Genomic DNA, 27,805 nt, shown 5'->3' with positions numbered 1-27,805 from the left:
GGCTTTATGACAACATGAATGATCACTTCAAATCACAAAAATTTGAATGGGAAAATTGCTATAGTAATTTTTAGGTTTAACACAATAGCTTAAAACCAAGAATCAGTTAACTAAACAAAGTACCCAAACTTCAATGTAATTTACCTTGCTCGCTCTCCACCTCAGTTTCTTTGGCTTTGTCCTGCAGCAGGATAACATGCATCAATAGCAATATTTGGTTGCTTAGACTCCCCCTCCCCTGGTAGTTCATGGTTGCTGAGAATTCTCAGAAATGAGAGGATTATTTTAGTTCCATAAAGAAATAAAAACAGCTGTGGTCACATAACTAAAATTCACCAGTGAATAAGTAGGAGACTATGTTTACTGGGTTATAAATGCTTCCATGGGAAAGTTCAACCATCAAAACATAACCAAGGAAACCTACAAATTCTGACAAACATAATTTCAATTTAACCCAACTCCTGCCCCAAGCCTGGGGTGGTTTCTTGAAAGACAGTTTTGTAGAGCTGTGTGCTGCATACATGAAGGGAGATTGTGGCTCCTATTTTGAAGAGAGTCCTTTAAGTCCCTGAAGCTGTATGCAGGTGGAGAGACTTCAGAGTAAATGCTTAGGGAGAGGGAAACAGAATTCTGGAGAAAGACAGGGCAAAAGAGGCAAGACACAAACTTTTGGATAGCAAAATAAACATTTAGGAGTCAGCTTTCTGTGTGCAGTCAGATCAAATGGTAAGAGCAGAGTTCAAAAGCAATACCAAATTAAAAGAAAGAACAATGATGAGAAGATGTTACTATAACTAAAATCACTCCAACCCACTCTGTTTAAACAGGCTGTGTGCTATAAAAAATGGAAAAGATGAATTAAAAATATTGATTCTCTACTTGAAATAATAAACAACTTTAGCAAAGTTGCAGGATATAAAATAAACCCACATAAATCCTCAGCATTCCTATACATTACTGACAAAGCCCAACAGCAAGAGATAGAAAGAGAAATTCCATTCAAAGTTACTGTAGGCACTATAAAATATTTGGGAGTCTAGTTGCCAAGACAAACCCAGGACCTATATGAACATAACTATGACACACTTTTCACGCGAATAAAATCAGATCTAAATAAATGGAAAAATATCAGTTGCTCATGGTTAGGCTGAGCTAATATAATAAAAATGACAATTTTACCTAAATTAATCTATCTATTCAGTGCCATACCAATCGAACTACCAAAAAATTATTTTACTGAGCTGGACAAAATAATAACAAAATTCATCTGGAAAAACAAGAGGTCTAGAATATCTAAGGTATTAATGAAAAGACATGCTAGAGAAGGTGGCCTAGCCATACCAGATATTAAACTGTACTACAGAGCAGCAGTCATCAAAACTGCCCGGTACTGGTTAAGAAACAGGGGTGTGGATCAGTGGAATAGGATAGGTACACAAGTAGGAGAAATCAACAAGTTTAGCAATCTACTCTTTGATAAACCCAAAGAGGTTAGCTTCTGGGCTAATAATTCACTATTTCACAAAAACTGTTGGGAAAATTGGAAAATGGTAGGACAGAAACTGGGCGTAGATCAATATCTTACACCATATACCAAAATAAAGTCAAAATGGGTTCATGATTTAGGAGTAAAAGCTGATACTATAAGTAATTTGGGAAAGCAAGGAATAGTTTACTTATCAGATTTATGGAAAAGTAAAGAATTCATGACCCAACAAGAGATAGAGAGTATTACAAAATGCAAAATGGATAATTTTGATTATGTCAAATTGAAATGTTTTTGTACAAAAAAAGCCAATGCAACAAAAATTAGGAGAGAAGCAGAAAATTGGGAGAAAATCTTTGCAACTAGTATCTCTGATAAAGGCCTCATTTCTAAAATATACAGGGAACTGAGCCAAATATATAGGAATACAAGCCATTCCCCAATTGAGAAATGATCAAAGGATATGAACAGGCAGTTTTCAGAGGAAGAAATTAAAGCTATCTATAGGCATATGAAAAAATGCTCTGGATCACTATTGATTAGAGAAATGCAAATCAAAACAACTCTTAGATACCACATCTCTCCTGTCAGATTGGCTAAAATAACAAAACAGGAAAATGATAAATGCTGGAAAGGATGTGGGGAAATTGGAACATTGTTACATTGCTGGTGGAGTTGTGAGCTGACCCAGCCATTTTGGAGAGCAATTTGGAACTATGCCCAAAGGGCTATAAAAATGTTCACACCCTTTGACCCAGCAATACCACTTCTAGGGTTGTATCCCAAAGAAATCACACAAGCAGGAAAAGGACCCATATGTACAAGGATATTTATAGCGGCTCTTTTTGTGGTAGCCAAGAATTGGAAATCAAAGGGATGCCCATCAATTGGGGAATGGCTGAACAAGCTGTGGTATATGAAGGTAATGGAATACTATTGTGCCATAAGAAATGGGGATGATACAGACTTCGTAACAACCTGGAAAAACCTACACAACATAATGCTGAGTGAGTGGAGCAGAGCCAGGAGAACATTGTACACAACCACAGATATATGGATTCTGTGAGGACCAACCCTGACATACTGCGCTCTTCTCAGCAACGTAAGGTGCAAGGACAACTCCAGGGCACTCACGATGGAGAATGCTATCTTCATCTAGAGAAAGAACCGTGAAGTTTGAATACAAATTGAGACGCACTACATGCTCGCCTTTTTTGCTTCTCTTTTGTTTTTGTTTTTGAGATTTTTTTTTTGGTTCTGTTTCTTCTTTCTCATGATTCATTCCGTTGGTCATAATTCTTCTCCACAACTTGACTAGTGTATAAATTAATTCAATGCGAAGTTATACATGGTAGTTATATGAGATTCCATGCCGTCTTGGGGAGGGAGGGGAGAAAATCTGGAACTCAAAGTTATGTGGAACCGTGTGTGGTAAACTAAAAATAAATAAATAAATAATTTTTTAAAAAAATAAAGATATTGATTCTGACTTTAATAAAAAATTTAGAAGTTATAGAAGTTAAACTTTACAAGTTTAGCCAATACAAAATAGGGAAAACAAGGAGGCTTAAAAAAATCCCAATTTGCCTCAATCAGCAAACATTTAATCTCCGAGAAAGCAAAGACCCAGAAGTTTATCTGCAAAGCATTTCAGAAGAGGAAGTTAGAAGACTACGAACAGTACTACTTCAAGTAAACAAAAAGCACTTGAAAGGAAAAGGAACCTGCGGAGAGCTTGTCATAAGACCCAACTAAGTCAGATAATCCTGAGATTCATAAATGAACCTGGGATGAGGACAACAAATAGGCATATGGGGCAGCTAAGCGGCACAGTGAGTAAAGCACCGGCCCTGGAGTCAGGAGGACCTGAGTTCAAATGTGACCTCAGACACTTGACACACTAGTTGCGTGACCTTGGTCAAGTCACTTAACCCCAACTGCCCTGCCTTCCCCCCTCCAAAAAAAAAAAAAAACCAAATAGGCATAACATCGAACAGACCTTCAGGAATTTCTGTAGTGGTCTATACACATTAGTAACAGTAGTGAAAATACTGAATTTAGACTCCATCATCTCAGTATGCAATATTCCATGTGAAGAATGGCACTGAAATGGCCCTGAAGAAGAAAGATAAAGCTGGGAAGAATGGCTAGACCTGACCAAATACATTTTTAATTCCTGCTAGAAGCAACAGAATTTTAAAGGAACCCAGTTTGATTCTCTTTTTTTTTAATAATATTGCACAAGTACTAATTTTATTTTATTTTTTTTGTTTTTTATTTATTTAATATATTTAGTTTTCAGCATTGATTTTGATTTTTACAAGAGTTTGAATCACAAATTTTCTCGCCATTTCTACTCTCCCCCCCCACTCCAAGATGGCGTATATTTTGGTTGCCCTGTTCCCCAGTCAGCCCTCCCTTCTGTCACCCCACTCCCCTCCCATCCTCTTTTCCCTTCCTTTCTTGTAGGGCAAGATAAATTTCTATGCCCCATTGCCTGTGTATCTTATTTTCTAGTTGCATGCAAAAATTTTTTTTGTTTTTGAACATCTGTTTTTAAAACTTTGAGTTCCAAATTCTCTCCCCTCTTCCCTTCCCACCCACGCTCCCTAAGAAGTCAAGCAACTCAACATAGGCCACATGTGTATCATTATGTATAACCCTTCCACAATACTCATGTTGTGAAAGACTAACTATATTTTGCACCTTCCTAACCTATCCCTCTTTATTGAATTTTATCCCTTGACCCTGTCCCCTTTTGAAAGTGTTTGTTTTTGATTACCTCCACCCCCATCTGCCCTCCCTTTTATCATCCCCCTCTTTTCTTCATCTTCTTCCTTCTTTTTTCCTGTGGGGTAAGATACCCAATTGAGTGTGTATGGTATTCCCTCCTCAGGTCAAATCTGATGAGAACAAGATGCACTCATTCCCCATCACCTGCCTTCTCTTCTCTTCCTACAGAACTGCTTTTTCTTGCCACTTTTATGCGAGATAATTTGCCCCACTCTATCTCTCTCTGTCTCCCTCTCTCAATATATTTCTCTCTCATCCCTTAATTTGATTTTATTTCTTTTAGATATCTTCCCTTCATCTTCAACTCACCCTGTGCCCTCTCTCTCTCTCTGTGTATATATATATATATATATATATGTACACACACACACATACATATATACATATATATACACACATACATATATACATACATATACATTCACTTATATATATATATATATATATATATATATATATATACATAAACATATATATATATGCATATTCCCTTCAGCTACCCTAATACTGAGGTCTCATGGATCATGCACATCATCTTTCCATGTAGGAATGTAAACAAAACAGTTCAACTTTAGTAAGTCCCTTATGATTTCTTTTTCTTGATTACCTTTTCATGCTTCTCTTGATTCTTGTGTTTGAAAGTCAAATTTTCTATTCAGCTCTGGTCTTTTCACTGAGAAAGCTTGAAAGTCCTCTATTTTATTGAAAATCCATATTTTGCCTTGGAGCATGATACTCAGTTTTGATGGGTAGGTGATTCTTGGTTTTAATCCTAGCTTCATTGACCTCCGGAATATCATATTCCAAGCCCTTTGATCTCTTAATGTAGAAGCTGCCAGATCTTGGATTATTCTGATTGTGTTTCCGCAATACTCAAATTGTTTCTTTCTGGCTGCTTGCAGTATTTTCTCCTTGATCTGGGAGCTCTGGAATTTGGCAACAATATTCCTAGGAGATTTCTCTTTGGGATATATTTGAGAAGGCAATCAATAGATTCTTTCAATTTCTATTTTGCCCTGTGGCTCTAGAATACCAGGGCAGTTCTTGATAATTTCTTGAAAGATGATATCTAGGCTCTTTTTGTGATCATGGCTTTCAGGTAGTCCAATAATTTTTAAATTATCTCTCCTGGATCTATTTTCCAGGTCAGTGGTTTTTCCAATGAGATAGTTCACATTGTCTTCCATTTTTTCATTCCTTTGGTTCTGTTTTATAATATCTTGATTTCTCATAAAGTCACTAGCTTCCACTTGCTCCAATCTCATTTTTAAGGTAATATTTTCTTCAGTGGTCTTTTGGACCTCCTGTTCCATTTGGCTAACTCTGCCTTTCAAAGCATTCTTCTCCTCATTGCCTTTTTGGAGCTCTTTTGCCATTGAGTTAGTCTATTTTTAAAGGTGTTGTTTTCTTCAGTGTATTTTTCAGTATTTTTTGGGGTCTCCTTTAGCAAGTCATGGACTTGTTTTTCATGGTTTTCTCGCATCCTTCTCATTTCTCTTCCCAATTTTTCCTCTACTTCTCTAACTTGCTTTTCCAAATCCTTTTTGAGCTCTTCTATGGCCTGGGACCAGTTCATGTTTTTCTTGGAGGTTTCTGTTGTAGGCTCTTTGACTTTGTTAATTTCTTCTGTCTACTTGACCCTTGAGTTTTTCAGTGGGGTATGACTGCTTATAGAGTTAAGAGAACTATGTTCCAAGCCTGGGGGGATGTGCCAGCTCTTCCACACCAGCACTCCTCCTTCCCCAAGAACCCCTGACCCGGACTGGACTTAGGTCTTCAGCAGGCTCTTCACTCCTGCTCTGATCCGCCACTTAATTCCTCCCAGCAGGTGGGCCTGGGGCCGGAAGCAACTGCAGCTGCAGTTCTGTAGCTGCCCCACCTCTGCTGCCCCTGGGGCGGTAGCCGAACCTCGAACTCCTTCCACTCCCGCAGCTTTTCCCACTAACCTTCTCTGTTGTCTTTGGTTTTTGTGGGTTGAGAAGTCTGGTAACTGCCACAGCTCATTGATTCAGAGTGCTACCCAGTTTGATTTTCAAGTTATCACAAATATGAAGTCTAAGAGAATATAAAATATCACAGTCTATATGATGACTAAAACATTATAGATGATATGGTATAAGGAACTATTGACTATTTCCCTATTTTCTCTTCTCTAAAACTACATATAACAACAGTTTGTGTGTGCATTAAGAGTATCCTTGATGAAAACCTGAATAGGGAACAGGCAGCTGCTGAAAGCAATTTTCTACAACAGTCCATATCTTCATAGTTATATTATTTACTGAGAGGTAGAAAGAATATATCATCTTGCTGTGTCTACTGTTTGTTGATTTAATAAAAACATTTGTCTCAGTAGATGAAACAGAGGCCAGTTTTAAGCATTCCCCTCAAACAAGGTATCTCTCATACCTTACCTCATTTGAATCATCCAGAGTCTATGATATTCTACAGTTCTTGTTTGTACATAATTGTTTGCATGTTGTCTCCCTCAGACCATGAGTGCCTGGAGAGCAAGAACTATCTTTTGCCTTTCTTTGTATCCCCAGCACTTAGAACAGTGCCTTGCACATAGAAGGTCCTTTAATAAGTATTTATTGACTAATTGACTGACTGGGTACTCTATAGAGAATTTATAGGAGGAAAAAAAAACATTAATCACACAAGATGAGAAGAGGGCCCAATCAATACCAGTATAGCAAATATTTCCACCAGTGAAAACTAAGTAACAATGACCCAATTAAAGTCAGCATCAAAACAGTCATAAAACACTTACGGTGTTTGACAGTGTCATGGAGGATGGCCTATATAGAATTCCAATAAGAGAGTTTTCCTACCAACAAATGCCCCTATTCATAGATGATATTATGCTAATTTCCCCAAGCCCAAGGACGTTCCAGATCTTCTTCAATAAATTCAAAAGACATTGAAAACAGATTGGCCATTCGCACTAGAAAAACCAAAGTGGATGAAAATTTCACATTGACCTTAAAATATGACTTGTAGTTAAAAGGTTAACCCACTGAAATTATCCATTCATATGTGCATCTTGGACACATGTTAAAAATGGACAATGAACATGATCTATATTTGAATAGGTAAAGGATATAAGATTTGATCACGTTTGAGAAACTGTATCATGCTTTTAAATATTCAAAGATTCTTGCTGCCCCTAAACCTATCTTTTTTTAACACCAATGTTCTCTCAGTAAATCAAGGAATTCCATGATCTCCGAAGAATATTTCAGAGGAAGACACTTTAGGCTAGAACATATTCCTGAAGATGATTTGCACACAAGACATTATGTGAAATAAAGCATGTCCCAAAAGTCTTTGGTGCAGTTTTAAGTTACTGAAACTTATACAGAACACCATGTGTGTCATTAAGGAAATGTAGGACCAGAAAAAAGAGGCATTCTGATCATATAAGAAGAGTGAACAATTCCTGATGGAAAGACTGAGTTCTGCATTGGTACACATGAAATATTAAAAGTAAAGAAGGAATTCCCTTTGTGCATTCAGACACTTCTCCAGACTCTGGGCATTTTCACTGGCTGTTCGTTCTGCCTGAAATTCTTTCCCTCCTCATCTCTACCTCTTGGCTTCTTTTAAATCTCAGCTAAAATCCTACCTTTTACATGAAACCTTTCCCAATACTCCTTAATGCTAGTGCTTTCCCTCTGTTGATTACCTCCCATTTATCCTGTCTACATCTTGTTTGTACACAATTGTTCTCTTGCTGTTTTCCCTATCAGACTTTGAGCACCTTGAGAGCAAGAACTACCTATTGCCTTTCTTTGTATCCCCAGCACTTAGCACAGTGCCTGGCACATAGTAGGTCCTTTAATAAGTATTTACTGACTGATTGACTGATTGGATACTCTATAGAGGATTCATAGGAGAAAAAAAAACCATGAATCACACAGGATGACAAGTCACAATCAATACCAGTGTAGCTAATATTTCCACTAATGAGAATGCAGACTCTTCAAGCTACAGAACTACAAAAGTGCTGGGCCTCAGGATGGCACAGTAGATAGAGAACTAGCCTCAGACTCAGGAATAGTTGAGTTCAAACCTGGCCTCTGTCACTTACTACTGGTCATGTGACTCAAAGCAAATCATTTAACCTTTCTGTGCCCTGAAACAACTCTACATTTATAAATTGCATAAGAAGAGATTGTTTCTTCACAAAGAGCTGCCTACAGCAGGGAAATCCAGAGGTCCAAAACAACAACAAAATTACAATACCTGCTTGTTTTATAGTCTATTTTGAATCCCGGCCATGGAAATCAACAAGTTTGAACTATGTAGTTACTGTGAATTTTAATATTGGACCTTAAGGTTCATGAGACCATAGATGTGGAATACATAGGAAACAACATGGTACAATGGAAAGAACTGGGAAGTCGGAAGACCTGGGTTCAAAACCTGCCTTGGTTGCTTGCTAGCTCAGTAAGCCTTTTACCCTCCCAGAATCTGTTTCCTTACCTATAAAATGAGAAGTTTGGACTAGATGGCCTCTGAGGTCCTTTCTGCTCTAGGTCTGTTGTCCTGTGATTTCAAAAGGTCATTTGGTCCAATTTCCTTTTTTCCTATTGGTTCACGCCCAAGTTCTCCCAGCTGATTGTCTACTTTACCATTTGTAAAGATCTGGAAAGGAGGGGCTTCACATCTTCCATTGATTATCTATTCCAGAGAATGATAAAAAAAAATACCTAGCATTTATAGGTTTGTGAAATGCTTTACATATATTATCTTATTTGATCCTTATTATTTTCCACATTTTACATATGAGGAAACTGAGGCTGAGGTTAAGTGATTCACCCAGGGTCAAATAGCTAGCAAGTATCTGAGGAAGGATTTGAATTCAGGTTATTCTAACTCCAGGCCCAGCACTCTATCTATGGCCCAAAACAAGGATGCATAAGTTGTTCATTTCTTTGACTAGAGATGTAAAGTTACATATAATGGAAGTCCCTGATTTCTGATGCACCTAGGGGTACTTGGCATGATCTTATAGTAACTAAATAAATATTAGGCCAATTGAGTACATGACAGTCTCATATCTCTGTGTATGGAATTCTCCAGAAACCTTTCAGTGCCGTGCTTTATTACCACCATAGTCTGATAAATGTGGCAGCACTACATGATGTATTTCTCTTTAGTTCTTTTCAAAAAGCGAACATTCCAGAAGTCCAATCTATTTTACAGCCACACAATTAATGTAATCAAACCAGACTGGACTGATTAAAAAGCAGTAAAAGGAATAAGAAGTTGGTAAAGTACGACAACTCTGATTTTCCAGGCTGTAGTTTTGAAATCAAGTTGAATTTTATACTCACAGGGGGAAGTTGTCTCAGGCTGACCAGAATCGGTTCTGGTGCTATGGAACGCTCAGAGCTTGAATATACGATCAAAAGCTTCTTTACTTAAGCAGCAGCACAAAGATACATAGTGAAGGTAGAGGTGGCCTGCACAAAGCTAGAGACTACATCAGGCTTGGTAAACCTATGAGGGGCCTGGAAGCAGGAGGGAAGCCCCCATGAGCTCTTTGGAGAGGCCCCTCCCTTCAGGTGTCCTTCCACTCCAGAGCTCCTGTCTGTGCCCAGGTTATCTACCTGGGGGAATTCTCTCATCAGCTCTTCCAACCTGCACCCTCCTTGGATTTAAATAGGGCAGAAGAATTTCTTCATCTTTTGTGAATGATCTTGGTGACCATACCAAAGTGTTGAAATATGTATGAAATCGTATGTATGAAATAGTATATGTAAAGCAGTTTACAAACCTTAAAGGGTTCATAACCTGTGGTCCATGAAGTTGTTTAAAAAAATATTTTGGCAGCTATCTCTTCAGTAAGAAGCTAAGTCACTTAACTTCTCTTAGCCCCAGTTTCTCCATCTGTAGAATGGGAGAAATAACAGCATCTACTTCACAAGGTTGATGTGAGGATTAAAAAAGATAATATATGTAAAGTGCTTTGCAAACCTTAAAGTGCTATATAAATGCATACTATACAGTAGTGGTTTCCTTTGTCATCCTATGTATTTCATTTTATGCATTTAAAGACATGATTCTAAGAAGGCTTCTCCAGACTATCAAAGAGATCCATGACACAAAAAAAGTTAAGAACCTTTGAGCTATATAGCTATATACATATGTGTATACATATATATATATACACACATACATATAGCTTATATACATATATACATATAGCTCAAGGGTTCTTTTATGCATATATGTGCAGATATACATATATGTATATGAAATGGATGCTAGTATTATTTACATGTTATTTCATTTAGTCCTCACAACAATCCTAGGAGGTAGGTGCTATTATATTTAGATATTTTTATACATGTTGGTTTTATCATCGTTATGGTCATCATCATTCATCCCAAAAGCTGCATGAGGGGGCCTTTAAGAGCCACAGACTTTTACTAACTCACCCCAGATGGGTGGAATGTTTACTCTTTGAGACAAGCCCCTAATCTAGGGGCTGCTGAATAGAGTTCATTGCCCTTAACTTGTGTGAAAGTTCCTGATGTTTAATTTACCTGTGGTTTCTCCTCTGGGCCTGAATCACAAGGTCAGAAAATGCTGATCTGGTTTTTTTAGTGATAGACAAAGCTGCAAAGCAAGAACCTGAGAGGGATTCCTTTCTTAATTATCAATTAGGGATTTCCTCTCTTCATCATCTGTCTCAGGAAATATAAAATCAAATGATCTCGAGGTGCCTAATTATCTCCTGCCTGGAGGCAGTGAAGCTCAAACTATCCTCCACAGACATGCATCTGTCTTAGTCTAAAGATCTCTAGAGGAAAAGCTTTCATCAGTTCCCAGAGCAAACTGTCATAGTCTTTGACCTATATCTTAATTCTTTGAAATAAAGGCTATTGTGAGTTTATTTTATTCCAGTAACTGCCTCTAGAGAAGTGATTAGGTTCGCTGATTTTTGTCCAATTTCAATATGAATTCCCATTTGTCTTCCCCGTATTATGCTATTTTTACAATTGTATTTTAAAATTTTTTTCTGCTACTTAAATGTTTGCCAACTGACTTACAATTATTAATTTTAGACTGAAGAAATATGAGCCAAATACTATATATTATACAGGGTGTCCCTAAAGTCTGGACACATAGGCAAAAATTTTCAACAACGTTTTATTTATTTAATTGGAATATTAACAGACCTTAGTTCCCTTGACTTCTTTTTCTGGGGTATGCTAAAGGAGAAGGTGTACTCAATGAAAATCACAGATGCAACACACTTGATTGATCACATAAAGAGTGACTGTGCTAAAATTGAAGGCAATGTGGAGTTATTGCATTGAGTTCAAGTGAATCTTGCAAAGCACATCAACCTTTGCATCACAAATGATGGAAATCATATTGAAGATGTCATGTTAATATTTCAATTAAATAAAAGTTTGTTGAAAACTTCATTCATTTCATTTCTTGAAAATATGCATTTTTGCCTACGTGTCCAGACTTTAGGAACACCCTGTACTGTTCCATCACCAAGATGAAAATATCTAGGTTTTGTGATAGTCGATAAACTGTAACTCCCTTCTGAACTGGTCCCAGCACTTATGAGCCCCAGTTCCTTAGAGGGTTCAACTAATGGACTTGTATAATTGTTATACTGTTCTAGCTACTATCTTGGACACTTTAATGATTGTGGGCTTTATTTAAAGCCCTACTGTTTCCATATTTAATTTTATTTTTCTAATAGACTCACATAATTAACTGTCTTCTCTTGTATACTTATTTTCTCCAGACTTCCACAAAATACTGGGAATATATACCAGTGATCAATTTTGTTCCAAGTGGGTTCATACTGCCCTAAGCAATTACAGCTAATAATTAATCTCCAAAGTACCTAGTTCTAGATCTTATCATGTGTCCCATTAATGTTATAAACATTCCAGCAATGATAGCAATCCTTTTTAAACATGTGTATATATTGGGGCAGCTAGGTGGCGCAGTCAGTAGAGCACCGGCCCTGAAGTCAGGAGAACCTGAGTTCAAATCTGGCCTCAGACACTTGACACATGTACTAGCTGTGTGACCTTGGGCAAGTCACTTAATCCCAATTGTCCTGCCAAAAAAAGCAAAAAAAAAATGTGTATATAGATTTTTACACCTAAAACAAACCTTACAAAGAACTCTCCACATCGCAGGCTCCAAGTGCCAGTTCACTCCTCTCAGCCTGGTAGCTGGTTGTTGTTGTTCGTCCTTCATTCTCAAAGAGGACCATGACATCAAGAAGGGGATGCCATGACTTGCTAGTGAATTGCATGTAAGTGAGGGAGGGCTGTGCAAGGGCACCAGTCTCACTTTCTCCTCCGGAGACATCTGGGTCCAGTGGCGAGATATAGATCAGGACAACCGGAGACGGCCCCCAGTAGCCGGTTACTGCCACAAGGAAGGAAGAAAGGAAACAAGCATTTATTAAGCTCCTGCAGTGTGCCAGGCACTTTACAAATATCTCATTTGATCCTCACAACAACCCTGTGAGGTCGACACTATTACTACCCTTATTTTACAGTTGAGGAAACTGAGGCAGACAGAGATTAAATGACTTACCTAGAAACATACAACTTAGTAAGTTTCTGAGGCTGGATTTGAACTCAGATCTTCCTAACTCTGGGTCCAGAGCTCCACCAACTGGGCCACATAGCTGCCCAGGTGCCACAAGATGCTCTAAAAATCCAAGGCCAACCCAAATCAGCCTGTGCTGACATCTGGGCTACCTTGCAAGGAGAAGGTGGAGAGTTACCAGATCATAAACCAAGCTTCACTTACGCTTCGGCGATTCCCTTGTTCACCCCAGGCCACTGTCTGGTTGTAGCACCTCCTTAACTCCCTGCAACAGAGAAAATCAGAGCAGAAATGGTAGGAAACCCAAAGGCAGGAATGCTATGATTTTGTTTGCCCTTTGCCTGGCTGAATTTATCTACACAATACTTTTAGGTCACAATTTTACTCTTGGGCCTGTTTTATAGAGGAAACACAAAATTGTTAATGTGCTTCTTCACTGCTACATTTACATTTACTCACAACTAAGATGGGTCTTGCCTTAATCCCTTTGGCATGTGTGTACACCCTGCGAGGAGTTAGAGAGAGCAAACCCACAGGACTAACAGGGTTTTAAATAGCTAAGCCCTAAGGAGAGGAGAGTTCATTTTTGAGGGAGTCAAAACTCAGAACCAAGGAAACCTCCTGGGTGAGGGGAGAGAGAGCAAGCATCTATCCAGAAGTCTGAGAGTTCACCACTTTAAGGGAGGTCCAGAAAAAAGTGAAGGAGAGATGCACACACTAGACAGATACAGATATTAAAAGGCAGTCACTCGAGAGAGGTAGTAGGTTCAAGTAATGGGACTCTTGGCAGCAGAGAAGAGACCCTGCCATAGACTTAAGAGCATCAAATTGTAGAGAGGAGCAAACTTTGGGAACCCAGCTAAATAACCTACACAGCAAAGATGTTTCATACAAAAGGAGCTGCTAAAAGGACCCCTTGTCAAGCATATTGAATAGAGAATCCATGTTTTAGATAAGGCTTGAACTAGATGACCTCTGAGGTCCCTTCTGACTCTGAGAGTCTGAATCCTTGAGGTAGAAAAAATTTACTTTTGCTGCTTTCCCACTTCCTTTATCAGTGCCCCTCTTACTTAGCTAACTCTTCCCTCTTCCTCATACACCCCAGTATGTATTCTGTATACTCAATATTTCAATTCTGTATGCTCTGCCTCAACTCTCCCTCCTGAACTCCTAGTATTTTTATTCCCTTTATCACTCATGTGATATACAGGGTGTCCCTAGAGTCTGGACACATAGGAAATCTCATTAACATCTCATTAACTGTTTCATCGAAGACTCTCTGTTGTTCAGTGACTTCTTTTTCTGGGGTATGCTAAAGGAGAAGGTGTACTCCATGAAAATCACAGATGCAACACAATTGATTGAATGCATAAATGCATAAGGAGTGAATGTGCTAAAATTGAAAGCAATGTGGAGTTGGCATTGAGTTCACGTGAATCTTGCAAAGCACATCAACCTTTGCATCGCAAATGATGGAAATCATATTGAAGATGTTATTTGTTAATATTCCAATTAAATAAAATGTTGTTGAAAATTTCATTCATTTCATTTCTTGAAAATATGCATTTTTGCCTATGTGTCCAGACGTAAGGAACACCCTATATAATCCTACACTATCTTACATTGTTATTTAACTGTTCCAATATGTTTGTAGTCTTGTTCCCTCAAGAAGATTCTAACCTTCATGAGGGAAGGTGGGGAAAGGAGAAAGGAATAAGCATTTATTAAGTGCCTCCTGTGTGCTAGGCATTACGTTAAATGCTTTATACATATTATCTCATTTGGCTTGCAGCTGCTATGGAGGTATAAGGCCAGTAACACCAGCACACAGGAGCGCTGCTAGCACAGGTTCTTTGATCTGCTTTTATAAGGAAAGCAACTTTAAGGGGTTTACAATCTCACTTTAATTAAACATACATGTATCATTCACTTAGTTCAGGAGAAAAAGTCAGCATCCTGAACTTCAGAGAATATACACAGAAATTACAAGCAGAAATTATATAAACAGAGCAAATAACACAAATCAGCAGACAGGGTTCCTAACTGTCTGTCCACAGCAATACATACATAGTTACCAGAGAGAGAGGCACCAACATCTAGGTTTTCAAAGCTGGGGCAGGGGTTGCTCCTTAAGGCTACTCAGAGTCTCCTCTGGCCAAATCACATGAACACTTTCAATGAGTGAGCCCCAAAGCAAAATGCTAACCTCAGAGCATATATACTGTTTCCAATCAATGACTCTTGATTCAAACAAAGGTTAGACTCCGTCAAAGGCACTTGATTGCCTTAGTGCTAAGAAACACTCCAAAATTAAAAACAGCAAAAAGTCCCACTTTGCATGCCATTGCAGGTCCCTGTAATAATCCTGGGAGGAAGGTAACGTCATAACCCCCAGTTTACCATTGAGGAAACTGTGACAGAGATTAAGCAACTTGCCCAGGGTCACATAGTTGTTAAGTTTCTGAGACTGGGATTTGAATTCAGGTCTTCCTGACTCCAAGAACAGTGCTCTAGACACTGTGCCACCTAGCTGCCTTCCATACTTTTTATAATAATCCATCTAATATTTATTGAACATCTGTTATATGCAGGGCCACACTGTGCTAAGTTAGGGATACAAAAAAGTGTAAGTTCTGGTGTCTGCTCTCGAGGATCTTACAGTCTAGCTGGAGAGGCAAATACAGAAGGGCTAAATAAGTGGTTCGGACAATATTTCAATTCAATAAACATTTATTAAGCACCTACTATGTGCCAGGCACTGTGTTAAGCTCTGGGGATACTCATTTAAAAAAAGACAGCCTTTGCCTTCAAGGAGCTTACAATCTTTAAAAAAAATATTTCTTCATTATTTTTTATTAAATTTATTTTATTTTTAATTTATGAAATAAGACAAACATTTCAACAACATAACATAATAAAAAGACACATGAAACTGTAAATCTGTTATGTACAACTTGCTATTTCTTTTAAACATAACAAAGTTATCATGTAAATTTCTTACATGATAACATACATATATTCTATACATACCTCTATTTATCTTACAATATAATGGGGGAAGACAACATACAAAAGGGAGCTGAAAAGCAAGGGGGGCAAGGCCCAGATGAGTAGGGATGATGTTCTGTGGGAGTCAAAGCCAAACAGAGCTGCTGATGAAGATGGAGAATTATTTGTAAAGTTCAGATCCCAGCCCTCTCTACCAGGAGGCTTTGGGGGGATTTTAGTGCTCCACCCTCCAGCTCTGTAATCAGATGGAGCTGAGAGTAGGGAGTGTAGTCCCTATAAACAATTAGCACTCAATCAGCAAGCACTCATCATTTATTTATCTACCTTGTACCTGGCACTGAGCAAGGTATCGGGGACAAATGACAAAAAAGGAAACTGTTCCTGACCTCAAGGACCTTATGTTCTCTTTGGGGAGGTAATATGCATGTGCATAACTATATGCAAGTTGCATACAGATCTGTGGCTCTGGATGGACAGGGCTTGTGCAGAAGGTAAAGCTTGAGCTGAGTTCTGAGAAATTCTAAAAGGAGCAGGTGAGAAAGAAGTGTATTCCAGGTAGAGGGACATTCTATGCAAAAGCCTGGGACCAGAGATGGGATAGCATAATAACAATAAAAATATAAATATAAAAATATAGCCCCTACTATGTGCCAGGCACTGTACCAAGCACTTTACAAATATTATCTCATTTGAGCCTCACAATAACCCTGGGAGGTAGGTGCTATTATTATCCCCACTTTACAGATGAGGAAACTGAGACAAAAAGAGGCTAACTTGCTCAGGGTCGCAAGCTAGACTGGATTTGAACCCAGATTTTCCTGATTCTAGGAGCAGTTATGGGTCATAGTGGATAGAGAGCTGGGCCTAGGTTCAGGAAGAAACATCTTCCTGAGTTCAAATCTGGCCTCAGACACTTACTAGCTGTGTGACCCTGGGCAAATCACTTACCCCTGTTGGTCTCAGTTTTCTCTTCTGTAAAACGAGCAGGAGAAGGAAACAGTAAACCACTCTAGTACCTTTGCCAAGGAAACCCCAAAAGGGGTCATAAGAGTTAGACACAACTGAAATAACGACTTCCCGACTCCAGGGGCTCTGTTTTCTGTCCCACCTAGCTGTGTATGACGAGCACAAAGTAGGTCTGTTTAATTGGACTAAAGAGTTTGTGAAGGTTAGTCACATCTAATTAGGCTAGAAAGAAAGGTTGGGACTAGTCTGTGAAGATTTTTAAATGCCAAACAGAGGAGTTGGTATTTGACCCTAAAGGTAATAGGGCTCTCATGAAATTTGTGGAGTCATGGAGCAACATGGTCAGACCTTAGGAATATCACTTTGGCAGCTGTGTAGAGGATTGCCATAGTAGCGCATAGTAGGTACTCAAAAATGCTTGTTGAGTGGTTGAGCACGGTCACTCCCTCCCCTGACATCATACATCTCTTCAGTGTATGTTGGGAGGGGCAGTGGTGCTCAGCTTGGGTAGCTGGGCCCTGGGAGAGAATCATATGCCTAACCCCTCACCCCTCTGACCTCTCTTTTGCGTTACTGAATGTACAAGGCCAGTGTAGTTCTCACTTGTTCAGGAATTTCCCAACCATGACAACAATCCTGACCACACTTCCTGTCTCCCAACACACAGACACACCTCTGGGAAGGCATTAGTTATCATGGAGCCCACTTGGCTGCAGGCTATGGCAGGTCTAGATTCAGGCCCTGCACAGGGGCAAGGCTAGGGATGTGGTGGGGTATGGGGAGAGAGATGACAGTGACATCTTAGATGAAGAATAAAATATAGCTATGGCCTAGTCAAATACGAGAAGAGTCAGAGAGTTTAATAGAACCCCCAGTTACCTGTTAGGATCAATCAATAAGTGTTTATTAATTATCTGCCATACACCAGGCACAGAGCTAGGATGGTCAGGGACACCAATTATCCTAAAATGGCACCCTATCAAAAGGATAAAACTGGCTGCTACCTGAAGGAAAGCTGGTCACTGGTTCAAAGAGCTCCCTAAAGTGTCCCTCATTTGGTGACTCCTGCTATGAGGGCCACATAGTGCACATTGTAAATAGCTTCTCCTTGGAGAGGGGTGCATTCTTCCCTTTCTCACGAATCACTGAGGCTGTGTTCTAAAGGCATGTGTGGCCATAAATCCTTCCTTCCCCATGCCTGACTCTTTTGCTGGCATAGCTTCTGTTTCCCCATATGTTTCTATATTGGAAAAGAACTGTAAGTTCATGAATGTGGATACTCCTTGTGCAGTCTCAGCTGATCAATCCACTCCCTGAGTTACTTTCTCTAGGTGATGAGTCATTTTCAGATAGATTCCCTACCTCCCCAAAAGGGGAATGGTCACTTCCTAAAATTGTGTAATATTCTGGTCATAGCAGACAATTTTCATTTACAACAACAGATGAATTGCCCCATAATTAAAAAAAAAAAGCAACATTAGCTTTATGGGAAAAGGGCTGGACCGGAAGCCAGAAAACTTAAATTCTAATGTCGGCTCTGCCACTAATAAGCTATGTGACCTTAATCAAGTCACTTCCCCTCACAAGGCCTTAGTTTCCTCATCTGTAAAACGAAGAAGGTGGTCTGGAATGACCTCTAAGGCCCCTTCTAGCTTTATCTAGTATTTTATGACTTCTAAGTCACAAAAGGATCACGTGGTGCTCGAGGTGTTATATAAAAGTGAGGAGGGACAGTTTCACTACTTGGCTTTAGCATCTAGGGAGGGGTAGATTTCAGCCCATTTTATAAGACTTTAAGCACTTTTTGGCAACTGCTTGAGGCAATGGACCCTCAGTTACTATGAGAGCCCCAGGAATTGTTCTACAGCTGATGAAATGAACTATCGCCTTTGATTATAACTCCCTTGGGGTTGTGATTTTTTGTCCTTCCCTATTCTTTTGGTGCAGAAATAGTTGTACTTTCATGTTCCTAAATTCCCCACGATTTTTTTTTAGATAAAAAGAAAATAGGAAGTGAGGTATGGTAGATAGAGAGCTATAACTGGAGTGAGAAGACCTTGATTCAAAACCTGACTGTCAATTATTAGCTGTGCAACCTTGGGGAAATCACTGAATATCTCTGAGGCTCAGTTTCCTCACCTGTGAAATAGGGATATTAAGACTCCTCCAACTTACCTCACAGGATTGTGAGGACAGAGTTCTGTCCACAAGATGGGAAAATGTGGGTTAGATGAAAGCACAGTTTGCTATATCCGGGAACTATTTAATGATATAACTTGAAAAGTAGTCATTAATGGATCAATGGTTGCTAAGTGGCAAAGTGCACAAAGAGCTGGGCTTAGAGTCAGGAAAATCTGAGTTCAAATTTTACCTCAGACACACTCGTTGTATTACCTTGGCAAGTCACTTAGCCCTGTTTGCTCAGTTTCCTCATTTGTAAAATGAGCTGGAGAAGGAAATGGCAAACCACTTCAGTATCTTTGCCAAGAGAACCCCAGATGGGGTCAGGAAGAATCAGACATAACCGAAACAACAGAACAACCATAATTATCAACTTGGAGCGAAGTCTCTAATGAAAGGTCCTGAGGGTCTATCCCTGATGCTGTGCCATTAACCGGATAATCAGAACCTTAGATGACACAGAAAGAATGCAGATGAGACAAAAGTGGAGAACAATAGCTAGCCCATTGATGACAAGATCTAAAAGGTTTTAAGGAGTTAGAATAATGGCTGACTCTAACAAGATAACAATGAATAGGGATAAATGTAAAGAGTCACATAGATTTTTTTTAAAACCCTACATAGGTCAGAGAGAAGTAACTAGACCAGTGGTCTCCAAGCTTTTTTAATCATGCACTATTATCAATAAATATTTAATAATCAATTTAATAAATCAACAAATGAACTTCTAATATATGTATTTATTGTTGTTCAGTCACCTCTGACTCTTTGTAACCCCATTTGGAGTTTTCTTGACAAAGACATTGGTGTGGTTTGCCATTGCCATTTCCTGATCATTTTACAGATGAGGAACTGAGGCAGATGGGGTTGGGTGACTTGCCCAGGGTCACACAGCTAGAAAGTGTCTGAAGACAGATTGGGACTGAGGAAGATGAGTCTTCCTGACTCTAGGACCAGGACTTTATCCACTGTGCCATCTAGTTGCTTCTACTACCATAATAGTAAAGCTTGCACAAAATGGAAATTTAAAAAAGATAAGAATAAAGAAGAGATATCATTCACCTTAGAGGCAATAGGGAGCCACTGAAGTTTGTTGGATAGAGTAGTGATGTGGTCAGACCTGCACTTCAGGAAAATCATTTTTGGTCGATAGATGAAGGAGGGATTAGATTAAGGAGACACAAGGCAGGGAGACCAATTGAAATTACTACAAATAATCCAGCTGAGAGGAGCTAAGATCCTGAGCCAGGTAGTGGCTGTGTAAAGAGAGCAGACTTGCACAACTTCGCATTAGGTAGGGGCCAAAATTAAAATAAGCTGAACTTCAGACCACAGAAAGGTTAGACTAGAGACAGACTGATGATGGTTAGTTGCCCCAGGTCACGTGACAAAACAGGAGTGTGCACAGTGGCACCCTACATTTTTCATGGGCTGGGGGAAATCCTTTGGTGGGTGGCAAGCTGTGGAGGGCTATATGTTGTGCAAGCCTGGACTAGAGAGAAAGGGAAGATGCAGATGTTTGTGGAGGAAGAAAAGACAAGATATAGCAAATGATTAGATGTATGAGGCAAAGGAGAATGAGGAATCAAAGATAACACTGAAATTGTGAATCTGGATGACTCAAAGGATGCCGCTGCCCTCAAATAAAAGAGGACAGTTGGGGAGACGGCTTTAGGGGAGAAGATGATGTAATGGGATCAGCCAACACAGATTCCAGCCCATTTCTGCCTCCTTGTTCTGGGAGACTCACTTTCTTCCACCCAAGAGAAAAGGGGATAAGGTGGGGCTCTTACTCATGGGAAACTGTCCCACTGGTACAAAGCCCACCATCTGAGATTATCTGGGGAGCAGAGGGTTGGGAAGCTGTGGAGAGAAGGAAAATTTTCTAATAGCTCCCGAGTCGTTAATGCTACATGCTCCCATGGTCAGGTTATAACTGCTCTGAGGGGCCAGTGCCTGTTTCAGAAGTGGGGGAGGTTGGGAGTTTGCACAGTGGAGAGAGCGGGCAGAATGGGGGAGTGTGGAGGGACAATGTGGGTATAGTTGTGCTGGAGACAAAGTCCATGGTTGGCTCCTGAGGGGAGAGTGGGATGCAACTCATCTTCAAACCCTCCGATTGATCACACACCCCTCAGAGACTTCTGAACGAGATGATACTTTGTGGGGGGTTGAGGGGAAGGTAAGGGGTATGGGGAAGGTGGGGAGGGATTTTAATAAATTGTAAGCTCATTATAGGCAGTTTAATAACGGCTTGGACATAATTCCAGATTGCTCTCCAAAATGGTGGGTTAGTTCACAATTCCACCAACAGGGAATTAATGTCCCAATTTTTCCACATCCCCTCCAACATTTGTCACTTCTCCTCTTCTCACTTTAGTCAATCTGCTAGGTATAAAATGATATCTCAAGGTTATCTTAATTTGCATTTCTCTAGTCAATGATTAGAGAGCATTTTTTCATATGACTATAAATTATTTTGATTTCTTAATCAGATTAATTCCTAATTCAAATAGCTGTCTATCCACCACCATGTTGTCTCTTTTCTCCTTTTCTAGTTATAACACTGTCTAGCCATGCCTCCTCATTTTGTATTGTGAAATTGGTTTTTTGAACCCAAGTGTAAGATTTTACATTTATCCTTGTTAGGTTTCTTCATTCATTTGTTCTAATATTTTATCCAGTCAAAATCTTTTTTAGGTTCTGGCTTTCATCTAGCATAGTGGTCCTCAAACTCTTTGGACTCCAGACTTCTTTACACTCTTAAAATTATTGATGACTTCCCCCAGAAAGTGCCTTTATTCATGTGGGTAATATCTATTAATATTTACCATATTGGAAATTAAAACATCCTTGTATCATTATGAAATAGATTTTGATTTCATCCTCTGAAAGCCTCTCTGGAACTAAGCTTTGACTATTGCAATCTATTCCATAATGTCTGGTTTGTAGTTTTCATACTCCCTTTTCATAATGTACATAAGGATATGCTTACTATTTAGGAATTTTGTAACTACAAATTCTAACCTTCCTTAATGAACAAATTGACATTTCTTGTTAGAAAAATGGGTCCAGATAAAGCTATAAACTACTTGACAAAGGCATTATTATATTTTCACCGCAGTAGGGTGCCGAGCTGTTTTCTCTTGGAAGTTCAGTTAGGATCTTAGAGTCGGTCAAGATCATTTATTTTATTGTTTACCTATCCACTTATTTCTGTCAGTTATTTATTCTATATCCTTCAATTGCTGAGAAGAGCTTTTCCTATTTCCAGTGCTGAGAGATGGTGCTATGTGGTTATGAAGAGTCTTTGAGTTGGCTGACAAACTGGAAGAGGTGATGACTCATGAATCCCTCATAGACAGAAGTAGGTTCACCAAGGCTCCATGTATTAGATTGGAATCAGACAGAAAGATCACCATGCTTAGTGTTCTTTCACAAGAAAGGCAGGTCTGAGCATGTTTGAAGGGTTGGACTCTCATTGGACAATCTTTTCTCCTCCCCATTACACTTGAATAAATCTGATTAGGATATGAAGTTCTGTGGATAGGTTGTTTTTTTCCCGTTCTGATGTAGTGGCAGGTTTACCACAAAATTCCCCATTTAGAGTGTAATCAGTGCTAACTGGTAGGGAAGAATAGCCAGGAGAATTTCAGGAAAGCTTTCTTTTTTCATTTCTCTCTGTAAACCCCAAAATAACACAAATTTGACATACCCCATTAGCCATTTTTGTTCTGTTCTTCCCAGATCCAAAGTTTATTCTTCTTACCAGGGAAAAGCAAAGCAAAGTAGTAATCAAGCATCTCCACCAACTTTTTGTCAAGTTTTGCTACCAGCCATTCTGAGTAACAGTCCTAGCCTTGCTTTGATCCTCATCTTTTCCCCAATAGAAATACCCTCTCCCTCAACCATTTTTCTTGTCCTTAGAGTCTCTTCCCAATCTCAGCTGAGTGTTAGGATCACTGACGCTGTTCTTATAGGACCATTCCACGCTCCTGTTTTTCTCCTCTGTTACTTTGCCTTGTTTCCATTCTATACATGCCTTTAGAAATTTTGAGTTGGCTGTGAGTTCTCCATGCATCTATAGTGAACTGTTCAAACAACAAAGTGCTATGTAAATGTTAGCTATTATTGCTGTTTTTGGTCTTCCTTAGGACCCCTGAGCAAGAATTCACCAATCACCACTTTTCTTTTCTTCTTCTGATCTTTACAGGATGATCTCTCTCACCTGTGGCTCAGTTTCATTATTTCTTGGAGGATAAACAACTACTTCCTCCTCGGACTCTTCAATTTTCTCCTCCTCAGGAAGAACCTCGAGTGGAATGGTTTACAAGCAGTTCTTTTCTGATTGGAGGGTAGGATAATCAAGCTATTAAAATTCCTTTCAGTTTAATGATTCCGACTTTCCCTATGACCTGGAGAAATTCAACTAACCTCTGTGCTTGTCTTCATTATGGAGATAACATTAACTGCCTCATATAAGATATTGCTTTTAATTTGTGATGACTCAGTTATCTTGAAAAGATGTAGAAAGAATGAAACCAACTATCTCTGAAAGGGATAGTATAGTGTTAACCAGGAATGGGAAATGCAGAACCAGGGAAATCCCCAACTATGATTCTCATTCAAATTCTCTTGCTACTGATAAGTAACCTATTCTCCTCTTTCTGTTTACTTTGGCTTAGCTGGCACCCAATCCTCCATAAAAATAAGTGTAGAGTATAAATCTGTCATGGAATCATACCACACGGAAGGACCTTGTCTTGTCCTGCTGGCCTCTCCTTCCCTTAAGGCAAAGATATTTCTGAGACAGACAATGTGAAGTCGTGGAAAAGAGTCCTGGGTTTGAAAGTAGATGACCTGGGTCCAAATCCTTCCTCTGATACTTATAGCCTGTGCACCTTAATTGAGTCACTTCACCTCTAAGGGACTCTGTTTTCTCATCTATAAAATGGGGACAGATGGATTAGATGACTCTAAAGGTCACTACCAACTCTAACAATTTTATTCATCTCAATTAGAGAACAACCTATCTTGCATTTTAAAGATCACAGGAAAAGAAATTTTACAATATTCCCTCCTTCTCCCACCACTCTGACCTTGAAAATCATTCCAAGTCCAGCTGTTGGTCATTGTTCTAATTTCTATCCTATTCATTTTGGTGAAAACTCAATATGTAGCTCTTGTTTTCAGTAGAATAGAAGAATTCTTGTTCATCATCCTCAAAATGCAAAATGAAAATATGATGCATCGTTCATAGTGATTTTTAATTTAAATTTATTTATTTTTCATTTACAACATTCAGTTCCACAAATTTTTGAGTTCCAAATTTTCTCCCCCTTCCTCTCCTCCCTCCTCCCCACCCAAGATGGCATGTAATCCAATATAGGTTCTACATATACTTTCACATTAAACATATTTTCACAATAGTCAAGTTGTAAAGAAGAATCATAACCAATGGAATGAACCACAAGGAAGAAGAAACAAAACAAAAACAAAAACAAAAAAGAGAGAGAGTTCATAGTCATTCTTCAAGCTACAGACGAGTCAAAATGGTCAAGAGTAATGGACACAGAAAGAAGGATTTTGTTATGAACATGGCCATGTTACTAAGAGACCTTTGTGGTTGGGGCCAGAAACATAGTCCCTATACATTAATTTGAGGAAGTGGGTAAAAGAGTATTTGGACTTTGTGTTTGTCCTCAGAGGTGGTACTTGAGCTGACCTTCGAAGGAAGCGAAGGATTCTAAATTAGATTCTAAATTAGACCTTCCAGCTCTCTAGCCCTTCCCAGAACAGCACATAATTACAGCAGAAAGAGAGCTTTGGTTGTCTAATTCTGTGTATTTTGCTTGGTTCTCTATTAAACAATCATCTTCCTTATTCCCTTACTTCTCATCCGACCCTGAACATTCATACTCAGTATGAAACAGGTGCCCATTGTAATAACGCATTTGCTTGTGCCAATGGAAAGTTTATATTTCATTTCCTTGAGGTAGAAATGGTTTGGCTTCCTCTTATAAGAGAAAAGTTTAGTAGCTTCTATACCTAGATGGTCCTGGCTGTTAGGAACAGGAGGCCTATTTTCTGCTAGTCAATCTTTCTTTCTCTTGGGGAAACGCAGATTTCTCTGAAGATTGATCTTCTGTTGGCCCCAAAGCTTTTTCCTAAGGTCAGAGTACTGGGTGGCCCTGAGTTTAACTAACACCTACCATTTTGCTGACAAGAACTTCTTTAAAATCTTTAAAAGGAAAATCATTCCTTAAATATTTGACCTTGTACTATAAAATTATTTTACTTTGCAATAAATATCTAGGTCAGAAAAGAATTTTAACAATAGCCAGTTTCTGGCTCTTGAAAGTTGGATTTCTAAATTAATAGTATTTAGTAAAAATAAAAAGCTTCTTATATTAAAAAAACAACATTTTTACCTTCCCAAGTCTTCTTAAAAATATCCTTTATAGGGATACAGAATAAAAAACAATTGCATCTAGAATGAAAAACAAATTATAAAATATGATGCTGATTTAGAAGTAAATACCATAGTGATATCAAGACCTTATATTACCTGGAATTAAAAAGTGAAAATTAAAAACACAAAGTATTGTGAGGGAAGGGAAGAAGCATTTTTTAAGTGCCAACTTTTCAAGTGCCAGACACCATACTAAGACTTTATAAATATTATATCATTTGATCTTCATAACAACCCCGAGAGGTTGATGTTTTTCTTATTCCCATTTTTTTTTTATAGCTGAGGCACAGAGATGTTAAGTAACTTCCCCAACTTACTTAGGGATTTGAGTTCAGGTCTTCCTGATTCCAGGCCCAGTGCTTCATCCACTGCTACCTAGCTGCCTAAAATAGAAAGAAATTTTTCTTACCATATAAGACTGGCTAGTATTAATAAAATCTCTATTAATAGCATTTTGGGGCAGCTGTGTGACTCTGGGTAAGCACTTAACCCTATTTGCCTCGGTTTCCTCATCTGTAAAATGAGCTGGAGGAGGAAATGGTAAACTACTCCAGTAGCTTTGCCAAGAAAAACCTGAATGGGGTCATGAAGAGATGGACACAACTGAAATGGCTGAACAATAAAAATGGTAGCTTTAATTAAATCATAATCAAAACATGAAACAGAAAAGAAATTTTTTTAACTATAACCAGCAATATCTCTAATTTAGAAAAGTAAAGAGTGCAAGGAATGTATTTCTAACTCATTTTTAAAATGATCCTTTTGAGAAAGAGTTGCTTCATTAGACATCTAAGGTCTCCAAGAGGCCTTGAGAAGAACTGGAGGAAAATAGGGTTAAAGTCAATTTATAGTTGTTAGCTAGTTTTTGATATGCACTGAGAGATATGTAGTTACATATCAAATTAACTTCTCTTTAAAGGGCTCCCTCAGAAATGATTTAATAAACAGCTGATAAAGAAAAGTGCCCTCTGGAACCATGAATATCCATAAGGAAAGAGGGGAAGAATCAAAGAGCAGGGTGTGTGTGTGTGTGTGTGTGTGTGTGTGTGTGTGTGTGTGTGGAATGCACGTTTGCACAACAGCAAAGACACCTATACTATCCAATGAACTGTGGAGGGAATTAATGAGACAAACTCAACAAAAACAATGTTTTTTCAACAAAGAAATGACACTTATCTTATAAAGACACAAGAAGAACTTGTATGAATTAGACACAATCTCTTGATCTTTCCAACTTTAAACTTGACAATGTTGCTTATATATACAAGGCCCGGGTCCAGCTGCTGGGGATACAAAGACAAAAAGTGGGATCAATCCTTGACTTCAAAGAATTTAAATTCCACTAGGAGTGTGTGTATGTCAGGAATATGTGACTTTAAGTTCTGTCTCTGCTACGTGACTGTTCTGTGACCACAGGCAAGATACGTAACCTCTCTCTGCCCCAGGAACTTCTGATAGGACTACATACAAGTCATTGAGGAGACACTGATCCTTAGTGGTGGAAGGAGTTTTCATTCTAGGTGATCCCTACACTGACCAAATCATGTCTGGACTAAAGAAAAAAGGAGGCAACATTAGATGTTGGTGAAATAATAAAATGTAATGAGTCCAGAGGTGATCTTTCTCTCTCCTCTTACTATTTCATCTTTTGCCCATTGTCTTGAGAATTAGTGTCTCTCTTATCCAATAAATGAGAATAATAAGCAAAGAAAAACTTTACCAAGCATATACATTTTATCTTTAATGACTTTTTATTACAAATAGACATCCCCAGCCCCCTACAGGTAGCAGTCATCTCCCTTTGCAACATAAGCCTTTCTTTGGCTACTCTCTGGATTCTAGTTCTCTGGGAATGTATTTTTTCCCCCTTACTAGACTATGTAAGAGTGAGGAGAGGGTCTTATCTAAACTTTGTAACTCTTCTAGTGTCTAGCACAGTGTAATACATACAATAGGCACTTAATGTTTGTTAAATTAAATTGAGACAGCCATTGTCTTTTCATAATCATGAGGTCATTCACTTAGAGCTCATTTTACAGATGAGCACCCAAGGAAATGGTAGCCAGAAAAGTACAATGCTTTAGACTTCGTGGACCAACACAAGCCAAATGGGATTTTTTAAAAAAGATGACTATTTCTCTGTTTCATAAAAGCTGTTGAAAAATATAAGAATGAAAAAAATCACATATTTTAGAACTCATTTCCTTAATTATGTTATGAGTGGGTAAAGTAAAAAATAAGACTTGTTCCATTGAACTAAATCCCAGAGAGAAGGTTAAGTAATTTGCCCAAGGTCA

Source organism: Trichosurus vulpecula, chromosome 1 (assembly GCF_011100635.1).
Source record: "Trichosurus vulpecula isolate mTriVul1 chromosome 1, mTriVul1.pri, whole genome shotgun sequence".
Taxonomy (NCBI): Eukaryota; Metazoa; Chordata; class Mammalia; order Diprotodontia; family Phalangeridae; genus Trichosurus; species Trichosurus vulpecula.
This window is presented reverse-complemented; position numbering follows the sequence as displayed.